The sequence below is a fragment of the Schistocerca cancellata genome, chromosome 8, assembly GCF_023864275.1.
Source record: "Schistocerca cancellata isolate TAMUIC-IGC-003103 chromosome 8, iqSchCanc2.1, whole genome shotgun sequence".
Lineage (NCBI taxonomy): Eukaryota > Metazoa > Arthropoda > Insecta > Orthoptera > Acrididae > Schistocerca > Schistocerca cancellata.
The window spans coordinates 96,144,481-96,171,638 of NC_064633.1; the positions used below are offsets into that span (position 1 = coordinate 96,144,481).

General features: G+C 49.2%; 11 non-coding genes across 11 annotated transcripts; all 11 read right to left on the reverse strand.

The window, feature by feature from the left end:
* Window positions 1-974: 974 nt before the first annotated feature.
* Trnal-uaa (transfer RNA leucine (anticodon UAA)) lies at window positions 975-1,058 on the reverse strand. The gene has a single exon. It is a non-coding gene; the product is annotated as a tRNA-Leu (tRNA).
* A 1,656-nt stretch (window positions 1,059-2,714) lies between these two features.
* Trnal-uaa (transfer RNA leucine (anticodon UAA)) lies at window positions 2,715-2,798 on the reverse strand. The gene has a single exon. It is a non-coding gene; the product is annotated as a tRNA-Leu (tRNA).
* A 1,656-nt stretch (window positions 2,799-4,454) lies between these two features.
* Trnal-uaa (transfer RNA leucine (anticodon UAA)) lies at window positions 4,455-4,538 on the reverse strand. Its single transcript has one exon. It is a non-coding gene; the product is annotated as a tRNA-Leu (tRNA).
* A 1,656-nt stretch (window positions 4,539-6,194) lies between these two features.
* Trnal-uaa (transfer RNA leucine (anticodon UAA)) lies at window positions 6,195-6,278 on the reverse strand. The gene has a single exon. It is a non-coding gene; the product is annotated as a tRNA-Leu (tRNA).
* A 1,656-nt stretch (window positions 6,279-7,934) lies between these two features.
* On the reverse strand, window positions 7,935-8,018 carry Trnal-uaa (transfer RNA leucine (anticodon UAA)). Its single transcript has one exon. It is a non-coding gene; the product is annotated as a tRNA-Leu (tRNA).
* A 1,644-nt stretch (window positions 8,019-9,662) lies between these two features.
* Trnal-uaa (transfer RNA leucine (anticodon UAA)) lies at window positions 9,663-9,746 on the reverse strand. The gene has a single exon. It is a non-coding gene; the product is annotated as a tRNA-Leu (tRNA).
* A 1,656-nt stretch (window positions 9,747-11,402) lies between these two features.
* Window positions 11,403-11,486, reverse strand: Trnal-uaa (transfer RNA leucine (anticodon UAA)). The gene has a single exon. It is a non-coding gene; the product is annotated as a tRNA-Leu (tRNA).
* A 1,656-nt stretch (window positions 11,487-13,142) lies between these two features.
* On the reverse strand, window positions 13,143-13,226 carry Trnal-uaa (transfer RNA leucine (anticodon UAA)). Its single transcript has one exon. It is a non-coding gene; the product is annotated as a tRNA-Leu (tRNA).
* A 1,656-nt stretch (window positions 13,227-14,882) lies between these two features.
* Window positions 14,883-14,966, reverse strand: Trnal-uaa (transfer RNA leucine (anticodon UAA)). The gene has a single exon. It is a non-coding gene; the product is annotated as a tRNA-Leu (tRNA).
* Window positions 14,967-16,595: 1,629 nt separating this feature from the next.
* Trnal-uaa (transfer RNA leucine (anticodon UAA)) lies at window positions 16,596-16,679 on the reverse strand. Its single transcript has one exon. It is a non-coding gene; the product is annotated as a tRNA-Leu (tRNA).
* A 9,029-nt stretch (window positions 16,680-25,708) lies between these two features.
* Trnal-uaa (transfer RNA leucine (anticodon UAA)) lies at window positions 25,709-25,792 on the reverse strand. Its single transcript has one exon. It is a non-coding gene; the product is annotated as a tRNA-Leu (tRNA).
* Window positions 25,793-27,158: the final 1,366 nt, after the last annotated feature.

The following is a 27,158-nucleotide window of genomic DNA, read 5'->3' on the forward strand; positions in this document are numbered from 1 at the left end:
GCAGAAGGCGGTGGTGGTGTGTCGGTCAGCATGGTTGCTTCCCAAGTAGCTGCTCCGGGTTCGAAACCCGGACATCGCACGGAAGTTGTCTCCTTTACTCAGGAGAGTGTTTTCAACGGTACCAATGGTTTCCCTTTGCCCCTCGTAGGCTAGTGCGGATTACGATTCACAGCATCGTGTGTCCCCATGTGTCGACTTGTCTACGATTCACAGCATCGTGTGTCCCCATGTGTCGACTTGTCTACGATTCACAGCATCGTGTGTCCCCATGTGTCGACTTGTCTCGACTTTGCGAAGGCTGACGCGAAAGCTGACGCTTGCAAATGGGCGTATATGTACAGGACACGCGCTACAAACGACTGCGAGAGGCCACATCGACAAACACACAACGGCCCCTTTCATTTGACTGTGGCCGCATGTTCGCGTCTTTGCGTACCGAGAGCAAGGAGGGGGTCAGCGTGCTGGACCGTACCATTACCGCACAGCAGCACGAAAAACTAAGGAAAAAGGCAAAACTGAAGAAACCAACAGCACGCGGACTTCCTAGTTCGTCACCTACCTGAGTACTAACCACGGCCAACGCTGCCTAATTTCGGTGATCGGACATGAGCCCGTGTCGTTGGCACGGCATACAAGTTGGCGAGACTGTTGCCAGACGTGCGGACGTCTTAGTCCGTGTACAGATCACTTGGGATTTGCCTGACAGTCTCTCGCGTTGCCTTTTGGGGAAGGAAAATGGAATAGCCCTGAGCCACAAAACAACGACCACGGAAACGTCCGTGAGAAGAGCTAAAACTCGGCACTAGAAAAATATGTTCCGCTATTTGTTTTCGACCGCTCGGGTTATCGGACGTGTGACGCCTGCACTGCTGTCACTGTCGTCTCTAGGAAAATCTCCATGGCGTGTTTCTGCGTAATTTTCTTGTTCTATAACATCAAGGGAGTACGTTAGCTTCAGAATGTTTAAAATGCATTGTCAGATGTGGGGTTCGAACCCACGCTCCCTTACAGGAAGCAGAGCTTAAATCTGGCGCCTTAGACCGCTCGGCCAATCTGACGTACGACACAACCGCTCCAGTGACTTCCATCTCTATCAAGGTCTCAGGAACCTCACTCCGAAATCTGTTTCTTTTTTCGGTAGGAAGGAATTATGTCAGTTTAAGAATATGTAAGACGCAACGTCAGATGTGGCGTAGGAAACGCATCCTCCCTTTTGGGAACCAATGTGGCGCGTTGGACCGCTTTCTTCCGTCGCTTCCAGTTTGAACTGTAACTAGCAAAACTTTATTTAGTAATAGGAACATTTTCACATTGATGCAAAGAAACCTAGATATTAACGAACCCCGAATAAGACCGTTTCCTAGCAACAGCCACGCTGTGCATTACGCACTCGTGGGAAGGCAATGAAATACTTCATGTGAGGCTCTAACTGTCGACCTTCACTTTACAATACTTAGGCACTGCCCCGGTGGTACCGACGCATACATACTGAAACGTCTTTGGATCGTCAGTGAGTACTTCATATTAGAACTTTCGTGTTCGCCCTGATGTGCATTAAAGGGCCGATTTATCAGAGAAAGTCAGTTCTGCGCCTAGTTACAGTTTGTCCCCCTAGCAGCACCAGGAAAACGGGTTCAGTGGTGCTCGCCTTGCAACCGGCGTTGAGCGCCTACAGCGCTATCGCCTTCGGCCTCTGGCGCCAGGAGGGAAGGCGACACATCACGGCGCAAGCAGCGCGTAGCAGAAGGCGGTGGTGGTGTGTCGGTCAGCATGGTTGCTTCCCAAGTAGCTGCTCCGGGTTCGAAACCCGGACATCGCACGGAAGTTGTCTCCTTTACTCAGGAGAGTGTTTTCAACGGTACCAATGGTTTCCCTTTGCCCCTCGTAGGCTAGTGCGGATTACGATTCACAGCATCGTGTGTCCCCATGTGTCGACTTGTCTACGATTCACAGCATCGTGTGTCCCCATGTGTCGACTTGTCTACGATTCACAGCATCGTGTGTCCCCATGTGTCGACTTGTCTCGACTTTGCGAAGGCTGACGCGAAAGCTGACGCTTGCAAATGGGCGTATATGTACAGGACACGCGCTACAAACGACTGCGAGAGGCCACATCGACAAACACACAACGGCCCCTTTCATTTGACTGTGGCCGCATGTTCGCGTCTTTGCGTACCGAGAGCAAGGAGGGGGTCAGCGTGCTGGACCGTACCATTACCGCACAGCAGCACGAAAAACTAAGGAAAAAGGCAAAACTGAAGAAACCAACAGCACGCGGACTTCCTAGTTCGTCACCTACCTGAGTACTAACCACGGCCAACGCTGCCTAATTTCGGTGATCGGACATGAGCCCGTGTCGTTGGCACGGCATACAAGTTGGCGAGACTGTTGCCAGACGTGCGGACGTCTTAGTCCGTGTACAGATCACTTGGGATTTGCCTGACAGTCTCTCGCGTTGCCTTTTGGGGAAGGAAAATGGAATAGCCCTGAGCCACAAAACAACGACCACGGAAACGTCCGTGAGAAGAGCTAAAACTCGGCACTAGAAAAATATGTTCCGCTATTTGTTTTCGACCGCTCGGGTTATCGGACGTGTGACGCCTGCACTGCTGTCACTGTCGTCTCTAGGAAAATCTCCATGGCGTGTTTCTGCGTAATTTTCTTGTTCTATAACATCAAGGGAGTACGTTAGCTTCAGAATGTTTAAAATGCATTGTCAGATGTGGGGTTCGAACCCACGCTCCCTTACGGGAACCAGAGCTTAAATCTGGCGCCTTAGACCGCTCGGCCAATCTGACGTACGACACAACCGCTCCAGTGACTTCCATCTCTATCAAGGTCTCAGGAACCTCACTCCGAAATCTGTTTCTTTTTTCGGTAGGAAGGAATTATGTCAGTTTAAGAATATGTAAGACGCAACGTCAGATGTGGCGTAGGAAACGCATCCTCCCTTTTGGGAACCAATGTGGCGCGTTGGACCGCTTTCTTCCGTCGCTTCCAGTTTGAACTGTAACTAGCAAAACTTTATTTAGTAATAGGAACATTTTCACATTGATGCAAAGAAACCTAGATATTAACGAACCCCGAATAAGACCGTTTCCTAGCAACAGCCACGCTGTGCATTACGCACTCGTGGGAAGGCAATGAAATACTTCATGTGAGGCTCTAACTGTCGACCTTCACTTTACAATACTTAGGCACTGCCCCGGTGGTACCGACGCATACATACTGAAACGTCTTTGGATCGTCAGTGAGTACTTCATATTAGAACTTTCGTGTTCGCCCTGATGTGCATTAAAGGGCCGATTTATCAGAGAAAGTCAGTTCTGCGCCTAGTTACAGTTTGTCCCCCTAGCAGCACCAGGAAAACGGGTTCAGTGGTGCTCGCCTTGCAACCGGCGTTGAGCGCCTACAGCGCTATCGCCTTCGGCCTCTGGCGCCAGGAGGGAAGGCGACACATCACGGCGCAAGCAGCGCGTAGCAGAAGGCGGTGGTGGTGTGTCGGTCAGCATGGTTGCTTCCCAAGTAGCTGCTCCGGGTTCGAAACCCGGACATCGCACGGAAGTTGTCTCCTTTACTCAGGAGAGTGTTTTCAACGGTACCAATGGTTTCCCTTTGCCCCTCGTAGGCTAGTGCGGATTACGATTCACAGCATCGTGTGTCCCCATGTGTCGACTTGTCTACGATTCACAGCATCGTGTGTCCCCATGTGTCGACTTGTCTACGATTCACAGCATCGTGTGTCCCCATGTGTCGACTTGTCTCGACTTTGCGAAGGCTGACGCGAAAGCTGACGCTTGCAAATGGGCGTATATGTACAGGACACGCGCTACAAACGACTGCGAGAGGCCACATCGACAAACACACAACGGCCCCTTTCATTTGACTGTGGCCGCATGTTCGCGTCTTTGCGTACCGAGAGCAAGGAGGGGGTCAGCGTGCTGGACCGTACCATTACCGCACAGCAGCACGAAAAACTAAGGAAAAAGGCAAAACTGAAGAAACCAACAGCACGCGGACTTCCTAGTTCGTCACCTACCTGAGTACTAACCACGGCCAACGCTGCCTAATTTCGGTGATCGGACATGAGCCCGTGTCGTTGGCACGGCATACAAGTTGGCGAGACTGTTGCCAGACGTGCGGACGTCTTAGTCCGTGTACAGATCACTTGGGATTTGCCTGACAGTCTCTCGCGTTGCCTTTTGGGGAAGGAAAATGGAATAGCCCTGAGCCACAAAACAACGACCACGGAAACGTCCGTGAGAAGAGCTAAAACTCGGCACTAGAAAAATATGTTCCGCTATTTGTTTTCGACCGCTCGGGTTATCGGACGTGTGACGCCTGCACTGCTGTCACTGTCGTCTCTAGGAAAATCTCCATGGCGTGTTTCTGCGTAATTTTCTTGTTCTATAACATCAAGGGAGTACGTTAGCTTCAGAATGTTTAAAATGCATTGTCAGATGTGGGGTTCGAACCCACGCTCCCTTACGGGAACCAGAGCTTAAATCTGGCGCCTTAGACCGCTCGGCCAATCTGACGTACGACACAACCGCTCCAGTGACTTCCATCTCTATCAAGGTCTCAGGAACCTCACTCCGAAATCTGTTTCTTTTTTCGGTAGGAAGGAATTATGTCAGTTTAAGAATATGTAAGACGCAACGTCAGATGTGGCGTAGGAAACGCATCCTCCCTTTTGGGAACCAATGTGGCGCGTTGGACCGCTTTCTTCCGTCGCTTCCAGTTTGAACTGTAACTAGCAAAACTTTATTTAGTAATAGGAACATTTTCACATTGATGCAAAGAAACCTAGATATTAACGAACCCCGAATAAGACCGTTTCCTAGCAACAGCCACGCTGTGCATTACGCACTCGTGGGAAGGCAATGAAATACTTCATGTGAGGCTCTAACTGTCGACCTTCACTTTACAATACTTAGGCACTGCCCCGGTGGTACCGACGCATACATACTGAAACGTCTTTGGATCGTCAGTGAGTACTTCATATTAGAACTTTCGTGTTCGCCCTGATGTGCATTAAAGGGCCGATTTATCAGAGAAAGTCAGTTCTGCGCCTAGTTACAGTTTGTCCCCCTAGCAGCACCAGGAAAACGGGTTCAGTGGTGCTCGCCTTGCAACCGGCGTTGAGCGCCTACAGCGCTATCGCCTTCGGCCTCTGGCGCCAGGAGGGAAGGCGACACATCACGGCGCAAGCAGCGCGTAGCAGAAGGCGGTGGTGGTGTGTCGGTCAGCATGGTTGCTTCCCAAGTAGCTGCTCCGGGTTCGAAACCCGGACATCGCACGGAAGTTGTCTCCTTTACTCAGGAGAGTGTTTTCAACGGTACCAATGGTTTCCCTTTGCCCCTCGTAGGCTAGTGCGGATTACGATTCACAGCATCGTGTGTCCCCATGTGTCGACTTGTCTACGATTCACAGCATCGTGTGTCCCCATGTGTCGACTTGTCTACGATTCACAGCATCGTGTGTCCCCATGTGTCGACTTGTCTCGACTTTGCGAAGGCTGACGCGAAAGCTGACGCTTGCAAATGGGCGTATATGTACAGGACACGCGCTACAAACGACTGCGAGAGGCCACATCGACAAACACACAACGGCCCCTTTCATTTGACTGTGGCCGCATGTTCGCGTCTTTGCGTACCGAGAGCAAGGAGGGGGTCAGCGTGCTGGACCGTACCATTACCGCACAGCAGCACGAAAAACTAAGGAAAAAGGCAAAACTGAAGAAACCAACAGCACGCGGACTTCCTAGTTCGTCACCTACCTGAGTACTAACCACGGCCAACGCTGCCTAATTTCGGTGATCGGACATGAGCCCGTGTCGTTGGCACGGCATACAAGTTGGCGAGACTGTTGCCAGACGTGCGGACGTCTTAGTCCGTGTACAGATCACTTGGGATTTGCCTGACAGTCTCTCGCGTTGCCTTTTGGGGAAGGAAAATGGAATAGCCCTGAGCCACAAAACAACGACCACGGAAACGTCCGTGAGAAGAGCTAAAACTCGGCACTAGAAAAATATGTTCCGCTATTTGTTTTCGACCGCTCGGGTTATCGGACGTGTGACGCCTGCACTGCTGTCACTGTCGTCTCTAGGAAAATCTCCATGGCGTGTTTCTGCGTAATTTTCTTGTTCTATAACATCAAGGGAGTACGTTAGCTTCAGAATGTTTAAAATGCATTGTCAGATGTGGGGTTCGAACCCACGCTCCCTTACGGGAACCAGAGCTTAAATCTGGCGCCTTAGACCGCTCGGCCAATCTGACGTACGACACAACCGCTCCAGTGACTTCCATCTCTATCAAGGTCTCAGGAACCTCACTCCGAAATCTGTTTCTTTTTTCGGTAGGAAGGAATTATGTCAGTTTAAGAATATGTAAGACGCAACGTCAGATGTGGCGTAGGAAACGCATCCTCCCTTTTGGGAACCAATGTGGCGCGTTGGACCGCTTTCTTCCGTCGCTTCCAGTTTGAACTGTAACTAGCAAAACTTTATTTAGTAATAGGAACATTTTCACATTGATGCAAAGAAACCTAGATATTAACGAACCCCGAATAAGACCGTTTCCTAGCAACAGCCACGCTGTGCATTACGCACTCGTGGGAAGCCAATGAAATACTTCATGTGAGGCTCTAACTGTCGACCTTCACTTTACAATACTTAGGCACTGCCCCGGTGGTACCGACGCATACATACTGAAACGTCTTTGGATCGTCAGTGAGTACTTCATATTAGAACTTTCGTGTTCGCCCTGATGTGCATTAAAGGGCCGATTTATCAGAGAAAGTCAGTTCTGCGCCTAGTTACAGTTTGTCCCCCTAGCAGCACCAGGAAAACGGGTTCAGTGGTGCTCGCCTTGCAACCGGCGTTGAGCGCCTACAGCGCTATCGCCTTCGGCCTCTGGCGCCAGGAGGGAAGGCGACACATCACGGCGCAAGCAGCGCGTAGCAGAAGGCGGTGGTGGTGTGTCGGTCAGCATGGTTGCTTCCCAAGTAGCTGCTCCGGGTTCGAAACCCGGACATCGCACGGAAGTTGTCTCCTTTACTCAGGAGAGTGTTTTCAACGGTACCAATGGTTTCCCTTTGCCCCTCGTAGGCTAGTGCGGATTACGATTCACAGCATCGTGTGTCCCCATGTGTCGACTTGTCTACGATTCACAGCATCGTGTGTCCCCATGTGTCGACTTGTCTACGATTCACAGCATCGTGTGTCCCCATGTGTCGACTTGTCTCGACTTTGCGAAGGCTGACGCGAAAGCTGACGCTTGCAAATGGGCGTATATGTACAGGACACGCGCTACAAACGACTGCGAGAGGCCATATCGACAAACACACAACGGCCCCTTTCATTTGACTGTGGCCGCATGTTCGCGTCTTTGCGTACCGAGAGCAAGGAGGGGGTCAGCGTGCTGGACCGTACCATTACCGCACAGCAGCACGAAAAACTAAGGAAAAAGGCAAAACTGAAGAAACCAACAGCACGCGGACTTCCTAGTTCGTCACCTACCTGAGTACTAACCACGGCCAACGCTGCCTAATTTCGGTGATCGGACATGAGCCCGTGTCGTTGGCACGGCATACAAGTTGGCGAGACTGTTGCCAGACGTGCGGACGTCTTAGTCCGTGTACAGATCACTTGGGATTTGCCTGACAGTCTCTCGCGTTGCCTTTTGGGGAAGGAAAATGGAATAGCCCTGAGCCACAAAACAACGACCACGGAAACGTCCGTGAGAAGAGCTAAAACTCGGCACTAGAAAAATATGTTCCGCTATTTGTTTTCGACCGCTCGGGTTATCGGACGTGTGACGCCTGCACTGCTGTCACTGTCGTCTCTAGGAAAATCTCCATGGCGTGTTTCTGCGTAATTTTCTTGTTCTATAACATCAAGGGAGTACGTTAGCTTCAGAATGTTTAAAATGCATTGTCAGATGTGGGGTTCGAACCCACGCTCCCTTACGGGAACCAGAGCTTAAATCTGGCGCCTTAGACCGCTCGGCCAATCTGACGTACGACACAACCGCTCCACTGACTTCCATCTCTATCAAGGTCTCAGGAACCTCACTCCGAAATCTGTTTCTTTTTTCGGTAGGAAGGAATTATGTCAGTTTAAGAATATGTAAGACGCAACGTCAGATGTGGCGTAGGAAACGCATCCTCCCTTTTGGGAACCAATGTGGCGCGTTGGACCGCTTTCTTCCGTCGCTTCCAGTTTGAACTGTAACTAGCAAAACTTTATTTAGTAATAGGAACATTTTCACATTGATGCAAAGAAACCTAGATATTAACGAACCCCGAATAAGACCGTTTCCTAGCAACAGCCACGCTGTGCATTACGCACTCGTGGGAAGCCAATGAAATACTTCATGTGAGGCTCTAACTGTCGACCTTCACTTTACAATACTTAGGCACTGCCCCGGTGGTACCGACGCATACATACTGAAACGTCTTTGGATCGTCAGTGAGTACTTCATATTAGAACTTTCGTGTTCGCCCTGATGTGCATTAAAGGGCCGATTTATCAGAGAAAGTCAGTTCTGCGCCTAGTTACAGTTTGTCCCCCTAGCAGCACCAGGAAAACGGGTTCAGTGGTGCTCGCCTTGCAACCGGCGTTGAGCGCCTACAGCGCTATCGCCTTCGGCCTCTGGCGCCAGGAGGGAAGGCGACACATCACGGCGCAAGCAGCGCGTAGCAGAAGGCGGTGGTGGTGTGTCGGTCAGCATGGTTGCTTCCCAAGTAGCTGCTCCGGGTTCGAAACCCGGACATCGCACGGAAGTTGTCTCCTTTACTCAGGAGAGTGTTTTCAACGGTACCAATGGTTTCCCTTTGCCCCTCGTAGGCTAGTGCGGATTACGATTCACAGCATCGTGTGTCCCCATGTGTCGACTTGTCTACGATTCACAGCATCGTGTGTCCCCATGTGTCGACTTGTCTACGATTCACAGCATCGTGTGTCCCCATGTGTCGACTTGTCTCGACTTTGCGAAAGCTGACGCTTGCAAATGGGCGTATATGTACAGGACACGCGCTACAAACGACTGCGAGAGGCCACATCGACAAACACACAACGGCCCCTTTCATTTGACTGTGGCCGCATGTTCGCGTCTTTGCGTACCGAGAGCAAGGAGGGGGTCAGCGTGCTGGACCGTACCATTACCGCACAGCAGCACGAAAAACTAAGGAAAAAGGCAAAACTGAAGAAACCAACAGCACGCGGACTTCCTAGTTCGTCACCTACCTGAGTACTAACCACGGCCAACGCTGCCTAATTTCGGTGATCGGACATGAGCCCGTGTCGTTGGCACGGCATACAAGTTGGCGAGACTGTTGCCAGACGTGCGGACGTCTTAGTCCGTGTACAGATCACTTGGGATTTGCCTGACAGTCTCTCGCGTTGCCTTTTGGGGAAGGAAAATGGAATAGCCCTGAGCCACAACACAACGACCACGGAAACGTCCGTGAGAAGAGCTAAAACTCGGCACTAGAAAAATATGTTCCGCTATTTGTTTTCGACCGCTCGGGTTATCGGACGTGTGACGCCTGCACTGCTGTCACTGTCGTCTCTAGGAAAATCTCCATGGCGTGTTTCTGCGTAATTTTCTTGTTCTATAACATCAAGGGAGTACGTTAGCTTCAGAATGTTTAAAATGCATTGTCAGATGTGGTGTTCGAACCCACGCTCCCTTACGGGAACCAGAGCTTAAATCTGGCGCCTTAGACCGCTCGGCCAATCTGACGTACGACACAACTGCTCCAGTGACTTCCATCTCTATCAAGGTCTCAGGAAACTCACTCCGAAATCTGTTCCTTTTTTCGGTAGGAAGGAATTATGTCAGTTTAAGAATATGTAAGACGCAACGTCAGATGTGGCGTAGGAAACGCATCCTCCCTTTTGGGAACCAATGTGGCGCGTTGGACCGCTTTCTTCCGTCGCTTCCAGTTTGAACTGTAACTAGCAAAACTTTATTTAGTAATAGGAACATTTTCACATTGATGCAAAGAAACCTAGATATTAGCGAACCCCGAATAAGACCGTTTCCTAGCAACAGCCACGCTGTGCATTACGCACTCGTGGGAAGCCAATGAAATACTTCATGTGAGGCTCTAACTGTCGACCTTCACTTTACAATACTTAGGCACTGCCCCGGTGATACCGACGCATACATACTGAAACGTCTTTGGATCGTCAGTGAGTACTTCATATTAGAACTTTCGTGTTCGCCCTGATGTGCATTAAAGGGCCGATTTATCAGAGAAAGTCAGTTCTGCGCCTAGTTACAGTTTGTCGCCCTAGCAGCACCAGGAAAACGGGTTCAGTGGTGCTCGCCTTGCAACCGGCGTTGAGCGCCTACAGCGCTATCGCCTTCGGCCTCTGGCGCCAGGAGGGAAGGCGACACATCACGGCGCAAGCAGCGCGTAGCAGAAGGCGGTGGTGGTGTGTCGGTCAGCATGGTTGCTTCCCAAGTAGCTGCTCCGGGTTCGAAACCCGGACATCGCACGGAAGTTGTCTCCTTTACTCAGGAGAGTGTTTTCAACGGTACCAATGGTTTCCCTTTGCCCCTCGTAGGCTAGTGCGGATTACGATTCACAGCATCGTGTGTCCCCATGTGTCGACTTGTCTACGATTCACAGCATCGTGTGTCCCCATGTGTCGACTTGTCTACGATTCACAGCATCGTGTGTCCCCATGTGTCGACTTGTCTCGACTTTGCGAAGGCTGACGCGAAAGCTGACGCTTGCAAATGGGCGTATATGTACAGGACACGCGCTACAAACGACTGCGAGAGGCCACATCGACAAACACACAACGGCCCCTTTCATTTGACTGTGGCCGCATGTTCGCGTCTTTGCGTACCGAGAGCAAGGAGGGGGTCAGCGTGCTGGACCGTACCATTACCGCACAGCAGCACGAAAAACTAAGGAAAAAGGCAAAACTGAAGAAACCAACAGCACGCGGACTTCCTAGTTCGTCACCTACCTGAGTACTAACCACGGCCAACGCTGCCTAATTTCGGTGATCGGACATGAGCCCGTGTCGTTGGCACGGCATACAAGTTGGCGAGACTGTTGCCAGACGTGCGGACGTCTTAGTCCGTGTACAGATCACTTGGGATTTGCCTGACAGTCTCTCGCGTTGCCTTTTGGGGAAGGAAAATGGAATAGCCCTGAGCCACAAAACAACGACCACGGAAACGTCCGTGAGAAGAGCTAAAACTCGGCACTAGAAAAATATGTTCCGCTATTTGTTTTCGACCGCTCGGGTTATCGGACGTGTGACGCCTGCACTGCTGTCACTGTCGTCTCTAGGAAAATCTCCATGGCGTGTTTCTGCGTAATTTTCTTGTTCTATAACATCAAGGGAGTACGTTAGCTTCAGAATGTTTAAAATGCATTGTCAGATGTGGGGTTCGAACCCACGCTCCCTTACGGGAACCAGAGCTTAAATCTGGCGCCTTAGACCGCTCGGCCAATCTGACGTACGACACAACCGCTCCAGTGACTTCCATCTCTATCAAGGTCTCAGGAACCTCACTCCGAAATCTGTTTCTTTTTTCGGTAGGAAGGAATTATGTCAGTTTAAGAATATGTAAGACGCAACGTCAGATGTGGCGTAGGAAACGCATCCTCCCTTTTGGGAACCAATGTGGCGCGTTGGACCGCTTTCTTCCGTCGCTTCCAGTTTGAACTGTAACTAGCAAAACTTTATTTAGTAATAGGAACATTTTCACATTGATGCAAAGAAACCTAGATATTAACGAACCCCGAATAAGACCGTTTCCTAGCAACAGCCACGCTGTGCATTACGCACTCGTGGGAAGGCAATGAAATACTTCATGTGAGGCTCTAACTGTCGACCTTCACTTTACAATACTTAGGCACTGCCCCGGTGGTACCGACGCATACATACTGAAACGTCTTTGGATCGTCAGTGAGTACTTCATATTAGAACTTTCGTGTTCGCCCTGATGTGCATTAAAGGGCCGATTTATCAGAGAAAGTCAGTTCTGCGCCTAGTTACAGTTTGTCCCCCTAGCAGCACCAGGAAAACGGGTTCAGTGGTGCTCGCCTTGCAACCGGCGTTGAGCGCCTACAGCGCTATCGCCTTCGGCCTCTGGCGCCAGGAGGGAAGGCGACACATCACGGCGCAAGCAGCGCGTAGCAGAAGGCGGTGGTGGTGTGTCGGTCAGCATGGTTGCTTCCCAAGTAGCTGCTCCGGGTTCGAAACCCGGACATCGCACGGAAGTTGTCTCCTTTACTCAGGAGAGTGTTTTCAACGGTACCAATGGTTTCCCTTTGCCCCTCGTAGGCTAGTGCGGATTACGATTCACAGCATCGTGTGTCCCCATGTGTCGACTTGTCTACGATTCACAGCATCGTGTGTCCCCATGTGTCGACTTGTCTACGATTCACAGCATCGTGTGTCCCCATGTGTCGACTTGTCTCGACTTTGCGAAGGCTGACGCGAAAGCTGACGCTTGCAAATGGGCGTATATGTACAGGACACGCGCTACAAACGACTGCGAGAGGCCACATCGACAAACACACAACGGCCCCTTTCATTTGACTGTGGCCGCATGTTCGCGTCTTTGCGTACCGAGAGCAAGGAGGGGGTCAGCGTGCTGGACCGTACCATTACCGCACAGCAGCACGAAAAACTAAGGAAAAAGGCAAAACTGAAGAAACCAACAGCACGCGGACTTCCTAGTTCGTCACCTACCTGAGTACTAACCACGGCCAACGCTGCCTAATTTCGGTGATCGGACATGAGCCCGTGTCGTTGGCACGGCATACAAGTTGGCGAGACTGTTGCCAGACGTGCGGACGTCTTAGTCCGTGTACAGATCACTTGGGATTTGCCTGACAGTCTCTCGCGTTGCCTTTTGGGGAAGGAAAATGGAATAGCCCTGAGCCACAAAACAACGACCACGGAAACGTCCGTGAGAAGAGCTAAAACTCGGCACTAGAAAAATATGTTCCGCTATTTGTTTTCGACCGCTCGGGTTATCGGACGTGTGACGCCTGCACTGCTGTCACTGTCGTCTCTAGGAAAATCTCCATGGCGTGTTTCTGCGTAATTTTCTTGTTCTATAACATCAAGGGAGTACGTTAGCTTCAGAATGTTTAAAATGCATTGTCAGATGTGGGGTTCGAACCCACGCTCCCTTACGGGAACCAGAGCTTAAATCTGGCGCCTTAGACCGCTCGGCCAATCTGACGTACGACACAACCGCTCCAGTGACTTCCATCTCTATCAAGGTCTCAGGAACCTCACTCCGAAATCTGTTTCTTTTTTCGGTAGGAAGGAATTATGTCAGTTTAAGAATATGTAAGACGCAACGTCAGATGTGGCGTAGGAAACGCATCCTCCCTTTTGGGAACCAATGTGGCGCGTTGGACCGCTTTCTTCCGTCGCTTCCAGTTTGAACTGTAACTAGCAAAACTTTATTTAGTAATAGGAACATTTTCACATTGATGCAAAGAAACCTAGATATTAACGAACCCCGAATAAGACCGTTTCCTAGCAACAGCCACGCTGTGCATTACGCACTCGTGGGAAGCCAATGAAATACTTCATGTGAGGCTCTAACTGTCGACCTTCACTTTACAATACTTAGGCACTGCCCCGGTGGTACCGACGCATACATACTGAAACGTCTTTGGATCGTCAGTGAGTACTTCATATTAGAACTTTCGTGTTCGCCCTGATGTGCATTAAAGGGCCGATTTATCAGAGAAAGTCAGTTCTGCGCCTAGTTACAGTTTGTCCCCCTAGCAGCACCAGGAAAACGGGTTCAGTGGTGCTCGCCTTGCAACCGGCGTTGAGCGCCTACAGCGCTATCGCCTTCGGCCTCTGGCGCCAGGAGGGAAGGCGACACATCACGGCGCAAGCAGCGCGTAGCAGAAGGCGGTGGTGGTGTGTCGGTCAGCATGGTTGCTTCCCAAGTAGCTGCTCCGGGTTTGAAACCCGGACATCGCACGGAAGTTGTCTCCTTTACTCAGGAGAGTGTTTTCAACGGTACCAATGGTTTCCCTTTGCCCCTCGTAGGCTAGTGCGGATTACGATTCACAGCATCGTGTGTCCCCATGTGTCGACTTGTCTACGATTCACAGCATCGTGTGTCCCCATGTGTCGACTTGTCTACGATTCACAGCATCGTGTGTCCCCATGTGTCGACTTGTCTCGACTTTGCGAAGGCTGACGCGAAAGCTGACGCTTGCAAATGGGCGTATATGTACAGGACACGCGCTACAAACGACTGCGAGAGGCCACATCGACAAACACACAACGGCCCCTTTCATTTGACTGTGGCCGCATGTTCGCGTCTTTGCGTACCGAGAGCAAGGAGGGGGTCAGCGTGCTGGACCGTACCATTACCGCACAGCAGCACGAAAAACTAAGGAAAAAGGCAAAACTGAAGAAACCAACAGCACGCGGACTTCCTAGTTCGTCACCTACCTGAGTACTAACCACGGCCAACGCTGCCTAATTTCGGTGATCGGACATGAGCCCGTGTCGTTGGCACGGCATACAAGTTGGCGAGACTGTTGCCAGACGTGCGGACGTCTTAGTCCGTGTACAGATCACTTGGGATTTGCCTGACAGTCTCTCGCGTTGCCTTTTGGGGAAGGAAAATGGAATAGCCCTGAGCCACAAAACAACGACCACGGAAACGTCCGTGAGAAGAGCTAAAACTCGGCACTAGAAAAATATGTTCCGCTATTTGTTTTCGACCGCTCGGGTTATCGGACGTGTGACGCCTGCACTGCTGTCACTGTCGTCTCTAGGAAAATCTCCATGGCGTGTTTCTGCGTAATTTTCTTGTTCTATAACATCAAGGGAGTACGTTAGCTTCAGAATGTTTAAAATGCATTGTCAGATGTGGGGTTCGAACCCACGCTCCCTTACGGGAACCAGAGCTTAAATCTGGCGCCTTAGACCGCTCGGCCAATCTGACGTACGACACAACCGCTCCAGTGACTTCCATCTCTATCAAGGTCTCAGGAACCTCACTCCGAAATCTGTTTCTTTTTTCGGTAGGAAGGAATTATGTCAGTTTAAGAATATGTAAGACGCAACGTCAGATGTGGCGTAGGAAACGCATCCTCCCTTTTGGGAACCAATGTGGCGCGTTGGACCGCTTTCTTCCGTCGCTTCCAGTTTGAACTGTAACTAGCAAAACTTTATTTAGTAATAGGAACATTTTCACATTGATGCAAAGAAACCTAGATATTAACGAACCCCGAATAAGACCGTTTCCTAGCAACAGCCACGCTGTGCATTACGCACTCGTGGGAAGCCAATGAAATACTTCATGTGAGGCTCTAACTGTCGACCTTCACTTTACAATACTTAGGCACTGCCCCGGTGGTACCGACGCATACATACTGAAACGTCTTTGGATCGTCAGTGAGTACTTCATATTAGAACTTTCGTGTTCGCCCTGATGTGCATTAAAGGGCCGATTTATCAGAGAAAGTCAGTTCTGCGCCTAGTTACAGTTTGTCCCCCTAGCAGCACCAGGAAAACGGGTTCAGTGGTGCTCGCCTTGCAACCGGCGTTGAGCGCCTACAGCGCTATCGCCTTCGGCCTCTGGCGCCAGGAGGGAAGGCGACACATCACGGCGCAAGCAGCGCGTAGCAGAAGGCGGTGGTGGTGTGTCGGTCAGCATGGTTGCTTCCCAAGTAGCTGCTCCGGGTTCGAAACCCGGACATCGCACGGAAGTTGTCTCCTTTACTCAGGAGAGTGTTTTCAACGGTACCAATGGTTTCCCTTTGCCCCTCGTAGGCTAGTGCGGATTACGATTCACAGCATCGTGTGTCCCCATGTGTCGACTTGTCTACGATTCACAGCATCGTGTGTCCCCATGTGTCGACTTGTCTACGATTCACAGCATCGACTTTGCGAAAGCTGACGCGAAAGCTGACGCTTGCAAATGGGCGTATATGTACAGGACACGCGCTACAAACGACTGCGAGAGGCCACATCGACAAACACACAACGGCCCCTTTCATTTGACTGTGGCCGCATGTTCGCGTCTTTGCGTACCGAGAGCAAGGAGGGGGTCAGCGTGCTGGACCGTACCATTACCGCACAGCAGCACGAAAAACTAAGGAAAAAGGCAAAACTGAAGAAACCAACAGCACGCGGACTTCCTAGTTCGTCACCTACCTGAGTACTAACCACGGCCAACGCTGCCTAATTTCGGTGATCGGACATGAGCCCGTGTCGTTGGCACGGCATACAAGTTGGCGAGACTGTTGCCAGACGTGCGGACGTCTTAGTCCGTGTACAGATCACTTGGGATTTGCCTGACAGTCTCTCGCGTTGCCTTTTGGGGAAGGAAAATGGAATAGCCCTGAGCCACAAAACAACGACCACGGAAACGTCCGTGAGAAGAGCTAAAACTCGGCACTAGAAAAATATGTTCCGCTATTTGTTTTCGACCGCTCGGGTTATCGGACGTGTGACGCCTGCACTGCTGTCACTGTCGTCTCTAGGAAAATCTCCATGGCGTGTTTCTGCGTAATTTTCTTGTTCTATAACATCAAGGGAGTACGTTAGCTTCAGAATGTTTAAAATGCATTGTCAGATGTGGGGTTCGAACCCACGCTCCCTTACGGGAACCAGAGCTTAAATCTGGCGCCTTAGACCGCTCGGCCAATCTGACGTACGACACAACCGCTCCAGTGACTTCCATCTCTATCAAGGTCTCAGGAACCTCACTCCGAAATCTGTTTCTTTTTTCGGTAGGAAGGAATTATGTCAGTTTAAGAATATGTAAGACGCAACGTCAGATGTGGCGTAGGAAACGCATCCTCCCTTTTGGGAACCAATGTGGCGCGTTGGACCGCTTTCTTCCGTCGCTTCCAGTTTGAACTGTAACTAGCAAAACTTTATTTAGTAATAGGAACATTTTCACATTGATGCAAAGAAACCTAGATATTAACGAACCCCGAATAAGACCGTTTCCTAGCAACAGCCACGCTGTGCATTACGCACTCGTGGGAAGCCAATGAAATACTTCATGTGAGGCTCTAACTGTCGACCTTCACTTTACAATACTTAGGCACTGCCCCGGTGGTACCGACGCATACATACTGAAACGTCTTTGGATCGTCAGTGAGTACTTCATATTAGAACTTTCGTGTTCGCCCTGATGTGCATTAAAGGGCCGATTTATCAGAGAAAGTCAGTTCTGCGCCTAGTTACAGTTTGTCCCCCTAGCAGCACCAGGAAAACGGGTTCAGTGGTGCTCGCCTTGCAACCGGCGTTGAGCGCCTACAGCGCTATCGCCTTCGGCCTCTGGCGCCAGGAGGGAAGGCGACACATCACGGCGCAAGCAGCGCGTAGCAGAAGGCGGTGGTGGTGTGTCGGTCAGCATGGTTGCTTCCCAAGTAGCTGCTCCGGGTTCGAAACCCGGACATCGCACGGAAGTTGTCTCCTTTACTCAGGAGAGTGTTTTCAACGGTACCAATGGTTTCCCTTTGCCCCTCGTAGGCTAGTGCGGATTACGATTCACAGCATCGTGTGTCCCCATGTGTCGACTTGTCTCGACTTTGCTCGGCAGACGCGAAAGCTGACGCTTGCAAATGGGCGTATATGTACAGGACACGCGCTGCAAACGAATGCGAGAGGCCACATCGACAAACACACAACGGACCCTTTCATTTGACTGCGGCCGCATGTTCGCGCCTTTGCGTACCGAGAGCAAGGAGGGGGTCAGCGTGCTGGAGCGTACCATTACCGCACAGCAGCACCAAAAACTAAGGAAAAAGGCAAAACTGAAGAAACCAACAGCACGCGGACTTCCTAGTTCGTCACCTACCTGAGTACTAACCACGGCCAACGCTACCTAATTTCGGTGATCGGACATGAGCCCGTGTCGTTGGCACGGCATACAAGTTGGCGAGACTGTTGCCAGACGTGCGGACGTCTTAGTCCGTGTACAGATCACTTGGGATTTGCCTGAAAGTCTCTCGCGTTGCCTTTTGGGGAAGGAAAATGGAATAGCCCTGAGCCACAACACAACGACCACGGAAACGTCCGTGAGAAGAGCTAAAACTCGGCACTAGAAAAATATGTTCCGCTATTTGTTTTCGACCGCTCGGGTTATCGGACGTGTGACGCCTGCACTGCTGTCACTGTCGTCTCTAGGAAAATCTCCACGGCGTGTTTCTGCGTAATTTTCTTGTTCTATAACATCAAGGGAGTACGTTAGCTTCAGAATGTTTAAAATGCATTGTCAGATGTGGGGTTCGAACCCACGCTCCCTTACGGGAACCAGAGCTTAAATCTGGCGCCTTAGACCGCTTTTTTTTTTTAAAAAAACGCGCATTTCCGGTACCAGGAATCGAACCCGGGCCTCCTGGGTGAGAGCCAGGTATCCTAGCCACTTTTTTTTTCCGTTACACCATTTTTTTTTCCAATTGCGCCACTTTTTTTTAGTTTTTTTTTTTTTTTAATATAGCTTTCTGTGTCAGATAAGCGTCGGCAAGGAGGGCAGGGGTAAAAAAATGCTGAGGCCTGGCCTCAATGCCGACCCTCATCCGTCACCTAATGGCGGAATGTCCATTTATAGCGTGCTTTGAATGTTTAATTATTAATTGCCGATCTTGGCTAGGCCTCATAATTGAAAAAAATTTGAATTGAAGCGCTGATTGAGGATAATCGTTAAATAAATCAATTTCTTGTCGTAATAAATGTGGGAAATAAAATTCGGGACTCCCTTCATTTGTTGCTACTTAAAATTTTAAGATGAACTGAATCATGTAGTGTTCTTCGCTTCTCCGATTATCGTTGTATAAAAGAAAGTCTTTTGTTTGCTCTTCGCCGTCATCCGATTCCCAGTCGCTCAAAGACAATTTTGAGCATGTTGCCGTACATCGTTTTATGGCCTGGATATTTAACTACTCTATCATATTCATTTTTCAGGTACATATGAAAATCAATGATATTGTCAGTCCCTAAGTTATTCCCATTAACCAATGAATTGAGTTATTTTTGGTGGCAGGGAAATACAGTATCTGTGGCCGGAGAAGTGCCTGAGGCTGAAAATTTTCGGTGGACGATCTTGTCAGGAAAGCCAATTGGTCTCTCAACCATTTCCAGTTTTGCAGATGTCCTGCACACGTGAATCTGTGTACTGTTGTATCGAGGAGATTACATTTGAGACAAAGGTTTGTTTGGCTAATCCCGATTGAGTGCAAACGTTCGTTGGTGCTAACTATATTGTTCACCGATTTGTACCATGATGTTTTTGCGTCGGAGGAGAGACCACGTAGGTTAATGTTCTTCCATATAGTTGCCCAATCGTAATGCGGATATTTTGCCTCTATTTTATTCTTCCCTTCATTTTTCTTTCTGAGACACAGAATTGCTCGGGCCGTTAACTGCCGCAAATTAGTTAGTTCGCCATTGATATAACTCAGATCGATGAAAAATGTACGCACATGACGAAGACGGGGATTAATTTTTTGCACATCAACTGGCGCGTGGAGACTTGCAGGTCTAAGAATTTCAAATAACTTAGTTGTAATGCTTGTAGCGTTTTCGTTGAGAAGACTAGTGGTCCGTTTGAGGAAAAGAGCAGAGGCCTCGTTCTTAATGTCAGTTAATCCCAGACCGCCATTGCTGGGATCTAGGGTAGCTGTTCTCCCAGTCACTCTAAACACTTCACCTCGCCATAGGTAGTTAGTGACGAGTGACATTATCTTTCCAGCGATCATGGTGGGGAGTGGAAAGAGTTGCGCCGTATAATAAGCTTTTGATAAGAGGCAGTTATTAATTAAATGGATTCTCTGAAATTGATTTAAAGTTCGGTGCAGATTTTCTCTGATGGCTCCTTGAATGTATCCGGATGTAGTTTTCCAATTAATGGCCGCCATTTTTATTGGACACGTAGTCAGAGTCGTTCCAAGTGATTTGCACTGAGTGACCGGTGTTGCCCAAGTGACAGTTACGTGTTGAAAACCCCGCAGGTTGAGAAACCTGCTCTTATTAGCATTGGTGGTAGCTCCCGACACGCTGCAGTACTTTTTAATGAGCAGTTCTAATTTGGAAATGTCATCGACGTTCCGTAATACGACGCCTACATCATCAGCGTATGCATTTGTGACTGTTTTGTGACCTGCTAACGTAATACCTGTTAGATTGGCGTGAAGACTGCGGAGTAGCGGCTCCAAGGAAAAGACGAATAGAAGCATGGAAAGCGGGCTACCCTGAGGAACGCCGCGCCGTATCTGGATCTGCTTAGTTCTTTGACAGTTGACAGAGATACTTGCGCTGAATCCCAACGCAACGTTCGTGACCACACTGAGAGCTCGTTCGTCAAAGCCGATTTTTCTCATTGTTGTAAGAAGGAACCTGTGATCCACACGGTCGAAGGCTTTGTGAAAATCAATAAAACAATTGGCACATTTGATGTTCGTCACAGAGGTGATGGCAATTAAATCCCTGTATTCCGCAATACTTTTGAAAATAGTTCTGCCAGGTACACATGACTGATGTTGACTTACTATTTTTTTGGCTAAAAGTGAAAGTCTGTTATTTAACATTCTAGCTATGATTTTATAGTCGGAGTTAAGCAACGAAATAGGGCGAAAGTTGTGTAGATTTCGCTTCGATGTAGTCTTTGGAACTAGTACTATTGTGCTTTCTTTCATAGCAGCAGGTAGTGGTTTTCCTTGGATAATCTCGTTTGCCATTTGAGTAAACTTTGCTCCAATGAGTGACCAGTATCGCAGATAAAATTCAACGGGCAACCCATCCGGCCCCGGTGACTTTTTTAAAGGAGACTTGCGGACGGTTTCGTGGACATCCTCTTCAGTGAAATCAGTAAGAAGTCCTTCATTGTCCTCTTCTGACGGCTGAGGAACTATGCTGCCAAGAAATTCTTCAAAGGATTCTTCGCATAACTGACCGGCTGAATATAGATTGTGGTAATACTGGTAAACCTCGTTGACGATCTCTTTCTGTGAAGTAACGGTCAGACCGGTCGGAGTCTGGATCTCATCAAGAAAGGTTCGACTCCTATGTTTTGCGTGTCGCAAGAGGTGATACAAGGAAGCAGTTTCGTCCCCTGATAATGACTTGGCTTTCGACTTTACTTTTAGTCCTTCCAGCTGTTGTTGTTTAATGCGGAGTAATTTGGCCTTAGTTTTCTTAATGTCTTCCAAACGAATGCCGGAAATGCTCGCCTGTTCATACAAGTTCTGTAACATTGCATAATAAAATTCTATGGTGTTCTTGAGTTCACGGGATCGTTGGAGACTGTAGTGAATTAAAACGCTCCGCAGTTTTGGTTTTGCCCTGTTGCACCACCAGTCCGTAACAGTCACATAGCGATCTACCGAGCGCAAGCACATGTTCCACGTTTCGTTGACAACATCGGCTAACTCATTGTCCTGTAGCAAAGATACGTTCAGCTTCCACTGACTTCTGAAGCGGCGAGTTGGTTGTGCCTTTAAATTGATAGAAGCCAGCATACTGCAATGGTCGGAGAAATATACAGGAATTGTCTCGACTTTAACTAAGGATCTTTCCATACCTTGTGACACATATATCCTATCAATTCTGCTACAGGACTGTGTAGCTATGTACGTATATGCAACAACAGTGGGATATTTAATTTCCCAAGTATCCCTGAGTTTTAGATCCGTAACTAGCCGCTTCAACTCGTTACAGCAATTAAAATTGGGAGTCTGATCTTTTTTATTTAATACACAGTTAAAATCACCGCCAATTAAATGTTGTGGCGGGTTTTTCCGTAATAGATATATTATTTCTTCTCTAAAAAAATTTGCCCTTTCCGGTCTATTGGAGGTCCCTGACGGGGCATACAGGTTAATAATAGTAACGTTAAAGACTTTAAGTCCGATTGCTCTGCCCGAGTCCAGTCTCTCGACATCAGTTACAGGGATCCCTTCCCGGATTAAAATTGCTGTCCCCACTTTTGTTTCGAGTGAGATATTTAGTATTTCTACATAGCCTGCAACCTTAAAGTCAGGCATCACGACTTCTTGCAGCAAAGCAATGTCAGTTCCTGATTCGTAAAGGAAATCCTTGAGAGCAGCAATCTTCGGTTCTGACTTAATCCTGTTAATGTTTATAGTTGTTATTGTGTATGCCTGGCACATGTAGCTTCCTTGGAAAATAAGGGAAAAAAATCCCTACTGTCAGAGAAAAGTATCAATTACTCCTGGAGGTAATATAAGAAAAAGAAGGAAAAAAATGATACTAAAAACAGTCAACTACGAATTTGGCATATTGGTAATTCCGTTGTCACCGAAATTGTGCAGGAACATGGTGGCACTTAGCAGTATCGTTTCTCGAGTTAGACTTGGCTGTGTCAGTTCAATGACGGATTCTTTACCGGGTCAGACTTATCTTTACAGTGGGGGTTTGCACCATCAAGTTTCTTTGGGTTTTTCTCGGGGGATACTTCAGAAATTATTTCATATGATACGTTTTTGGCTTTCACATCATCTTTTCCAAGTTTTTGTTTATCGGCGTTACGAGATGCTTTGAGGTTCGGTTGAGGTTTTAGCCTGCGTCTTTGAACCTCTGCAGGGGCAGTGTGTGACCGCGAGTGATCCGCATCTTGCGCCGATTGGGCGGAAGTGGCCTCTACACAGTCCTGTTTGTTAAGTCTAGTTCCAGTTTCAGTTCCTTCCGCGACCTCCATCGGTGCAACGGGGAGGGAGTGCTGTATGTCTGGAGATTCGCAAGGCTGAGTCCGATCCATCGCTTGCTGTTCCGCAGCACTCGACTCCCGTGTCGCCGTGAACGGAGCCAGTGGTTTCGCGTCCATGTCTTCTAAGGCTGTGGCAACAGCAGCTGACGGCGGGAGGGCCTCTGCTGCTGGCGTCACCGCCACATGTTTACTGTCTACGTCCTCACCCGCACCCTCACTGCATTGCTTTTGTTTACGGTTGGACTGTGATGTAGCATCGTCAGAACTGTCTTCAGTCGTGTCTAAAGGTCTCTTTTTAGTTTGCAGATCGCATTCATGGGTAGAAGAACTGCGATCGTTAATTACATGCAAGGGAGGAAAATCAGCGACATTTACGGCAGTTACATCAGAAGTACGAGCTGCATCATTACTGGCCGGGGGAGGTTGATGATTGTTAGGCAGAACATCATTAAGCGTAAGTCGCTGACGCTGCGTAAGGCTATTTTTAAGGACATAGACACGGCGGGGACAGTCTTGACGGAAATGACCCGTTTCATTACAAATATTACATGTCTGAACCTGCCCTGAATAGACGATATGCGCTTTATGACCAGCAATAGAAAGGAAAGATGGTATATTGGCTTTAACTTCCATTTCTACTGATCGTATGCCATTGAAACACTGCAATTCATACAATTTTGACCACCTTTCGTTGACAATGGACTGGATCTCCCCGTATTTCGAAAGTGCCTCTTTAATCAGCTGATTATCTACTTCAATGGGAATGTTTAGCACTCTTACAGTTTTATACGTGATATCCGCTTTTCGAATCGAAACACTACTTTTAGACCCATCTCTATGCACAAATTCAGCAACACTACCCCACTTCAGCAACAGCTTCTCAACATCCAAGGGATTAAAAAATTTGACAAGAACACAGTATTTGTCAGCATCTAATTGAGTGGTATGTACGGAATCAGAACTTACTCCAATTACGTCGGTCAGCCAGTCATGGATTTCCAAAGCCATAGGTTGCACTGCACGTGTTTCCTTCTCGAAGGAGAAAACCAGGGTATTCTTCCGGACAATTCCAGCCATTTTTCTCAGTTACGAGGAGATCCCGGCAATAAACCGAAATTCCTCCAAAACAGAACAGTTATAACGGACGAAAACACACAGAAACTTTGAACAATGACACCAGTCACGTAGAAACACAGAAATTCACAAACAGCAACAAACTAAAACTCAGGACTTGGCGTCACCACTAACGTACACGGAGCAGCGGCGGACACGTCCTAACGCGCAGACAGCTAGAGCCGGAAATGCGGAAACGCATCCTCCCTTTCAGGAACCAATGTGGCGCGTTGGACCGCTTTCTTCCGTCGCTTCCAGTTTGAACTGTAACTAGCAAAACTTTATTCAGTAATAGGAACATTTTCACATTGATGCAAAGAAAACTAGATATTAACGAACGGCGAATAAGACCGTTTCCTAGCAACAGCCACGCTGTGCATTACGCACTCGTGGGAAGCCAATGAAATACTTCATGTGAGCCTCTAACTGTCGACCTTCACTTTACAATACTTAGGCACTGCCCCGGTGGTACCGACGCATACATACTGAAACGTCTTTGGATCGTCAGTGAGTACTTCATATTAGAACTTTCGTGTTCGCCCTGATGTGCATTAAAGGGCCGATTTATCAGAGAAAGTCAGTTCTGCGCCTAGTTACAGTATGTCGCCCTAGCAGCACCAGGAAAACGGGTTCAGTGGTGCTCGCCTTGCAACCGGCGTTGAGCGCCTACAGCGCTATCGCCTGCGGCCTCTGGCGCCAGGAGGGAAGGCGACACATCACGGCGCAAGCAGCGCGTAGCAGAAGGCGGCGGTGGTGTGTCGGTCAGCATGGTTGCTTCCCTAGTAGCTGCTCCGGGTTCGAAACCCGGACATCGCACGGAAGTTGTCTCCTTTACTTAGGAGAGTGTTTTCAACGGCACCAATGGTTTTCCTTTGCCCCTCGTAGGCTAGTGCGGATTACGATTCACAGCATCGTGTGTCCCCATGTGTCGACTTGTCTCGACTTTGCTCGGCTGACGCTTTTTTTAATGGACTTGTAGTCCGAGGTGATAGGTTACAATACAGCATCACCGGTCTGTTGCGGTCTAACTGTGTTGGTGGGCCAGTAAATTTCCACTGTGCAGTGACTTTGTCACTGCAATTCACTTTAGAGGTGTGGCGGTGGGACTTGTAGTCCCGTACCACCCTCTTACGGTGATAGTACTACATGAGTCAGGCAGAATTTATTGCCTAACATGGGCAGGTGCAGGTGTGGCGGTGGGACTTGTAGTCCCGTACCGTGTTGTCGGCTGACGCTTGCAAATGGGCGTATATGTACAGGACACGCGCTACAAACGACTGCGAGAGGCCACATCGACAAACACACAACGGACCCTTTCATCTGACTGTGGCCGCATGTTCGCGCCTTTGCGTACCGAGAGCAAGGAGGGGGTCAGCGTGCTGGACCGTACCATTACCGCACAGCAGCACCAAAAACTAAGGAAAATGGCTAAACTGAAGAAACCAACAGCACGCGGACTTCCTAGTTCGTCACCTACCTGAGTACTAACCACGGCCAACGCTGCCTAATTTCGGTGATCGGACATGAACCCGTGTCATTGGCACGGCATACAATTTGGCGAGACTGTTGCCAGACGTGCGGGCGTCTTAGTCCGTGTACAGATCACTTGGGATTTGCCTGACAGTCTGTCGCGTTGCCTTTTGGGGAAGGAAAATGGAATAGCCCTGAGCCACAACACAACGACCACGGAAACGTCCGTGAGAAGAGCTAAAACTCGGCACGAGAAAAATATGTTCCGCTATTTGTTTTCGCCCGCTCGGGTTATCGGACGTGTGACGCCTGCACTGCTGTCACTGTCGTCTCTAGTAAAATCTCCACGGCGTGTTTCTGCGTAATTTTCTTGTTCTATAACATCAAGGGAGTACGTTAGCTTCAGAATGTTTAAAATGCATTGTCAGATGTGGGGTTCGAACCCACGCTCCCTTACGGGAACCAGAGCTTAAATCTGGCGCCTTAGACCGCTCGGCCAATCTGACGTACGACACAACAACTCCAGTGACTTCCATCTCTATCAAGATCTCAGGAACCTCACTCCGAAATCTGTTTCTTTTTTCGGTAGGAAGGAATTATGTCAGTTTAAGAATATGTAAGACGCAATGTCAGATGTGGCGTAGGAAACGCACCCTCCCTTTCGGGAACCAATGTGGCGCGTTGGACCGCTTTCTTCCGTCGCTTCCAGTTTGAACTGTAACTAGCAAAACTTTATTTAGTAATAGGAACATTTTCACATTGATGCAAAGAAACCTAGATATTAGCGAACCCCGAATAAGACCGTTTCCTAGCAACAGCCACGCTGTGCATTACGCACTCGTGGGAAGCCAATGAAATACTTCATGTGAGGCTCTAACTGTCGACCTTCACTTTACAATACTTAGGCACTGCCCCAGTGGTACCGACGCATACATACTGAAACGTCTTTGGATCGTCAGTGAGTACTTCATATTAGAACTTTCGTGTTCGCCCTGATGTGCATTAAAGGGCCGATTTATCAGAGAAAGTCAGTTCTGCGCCTAGTTACAGTATGTCGCCCTAGCAGCACCAGGAAAACGGGTTCAGTGGTGCTCGCCTTGCAACCGGCGTTGAGCGCCTACAGCGCTATCTCCTTCGGCCTCTGGCGCCAGGAGGGAAGCCGACACATCACGGCGCAAGCAACGCGTAGCAGAAGGCGGTGGTGGTGTGTCGGTCAGCGTGGTTGCTTCCCAAGTAGCTGCTCCGGGTTCGAAACCCGGGCATCGCAGGGAAGTTATCTCCTTTACTCAGGAGAGTGTTTTCAACGGTACCAATGGTTTTCCTTTGCCCCTCGTAGGCTAGTGCGGATTACGATTCACAGCATCGTGTGTCCCCATGTGTCGACTTGTCTCGACTTTGCTCGACTGACGTTTTTTTTTTTTTTTTTTTTTTGTGATATGTTACAATACAGCATCACCGGTCTATTGCGGTCTAACTGTGTTGGTGAGGCAGTGAATTTATCCACAGGGCAGTGACTGCGTCACTGCTATTCACTTTGGAGGTGTGGCGGTGGGACTTGTAGTCCCGTACCACCCTCTGACGGTGACAGTGCTACATGAGTCAGGCAGAAAAATGTAGCCTAACGTGGGCAGGTATGATTGGAAAGTATTGGACGTAGGATGGGGGCTAGTCCTGCCAAATGATGCGTCCGTGGTGGGCGTGCCAGACCTATCGTTAGCCATGGTCGGAATCTGATTCCTCTAGGATGGTTAGGGGAACCGGATGTCGATGCCAGCGGCGTGGAATTGTGGTCCCAACGTGGCGTAACCCATGGACAGTGTCCCGCAACGCATCCACTTTCTCATAGAGCCGCCGTGCGTTGTTGCGTATGGT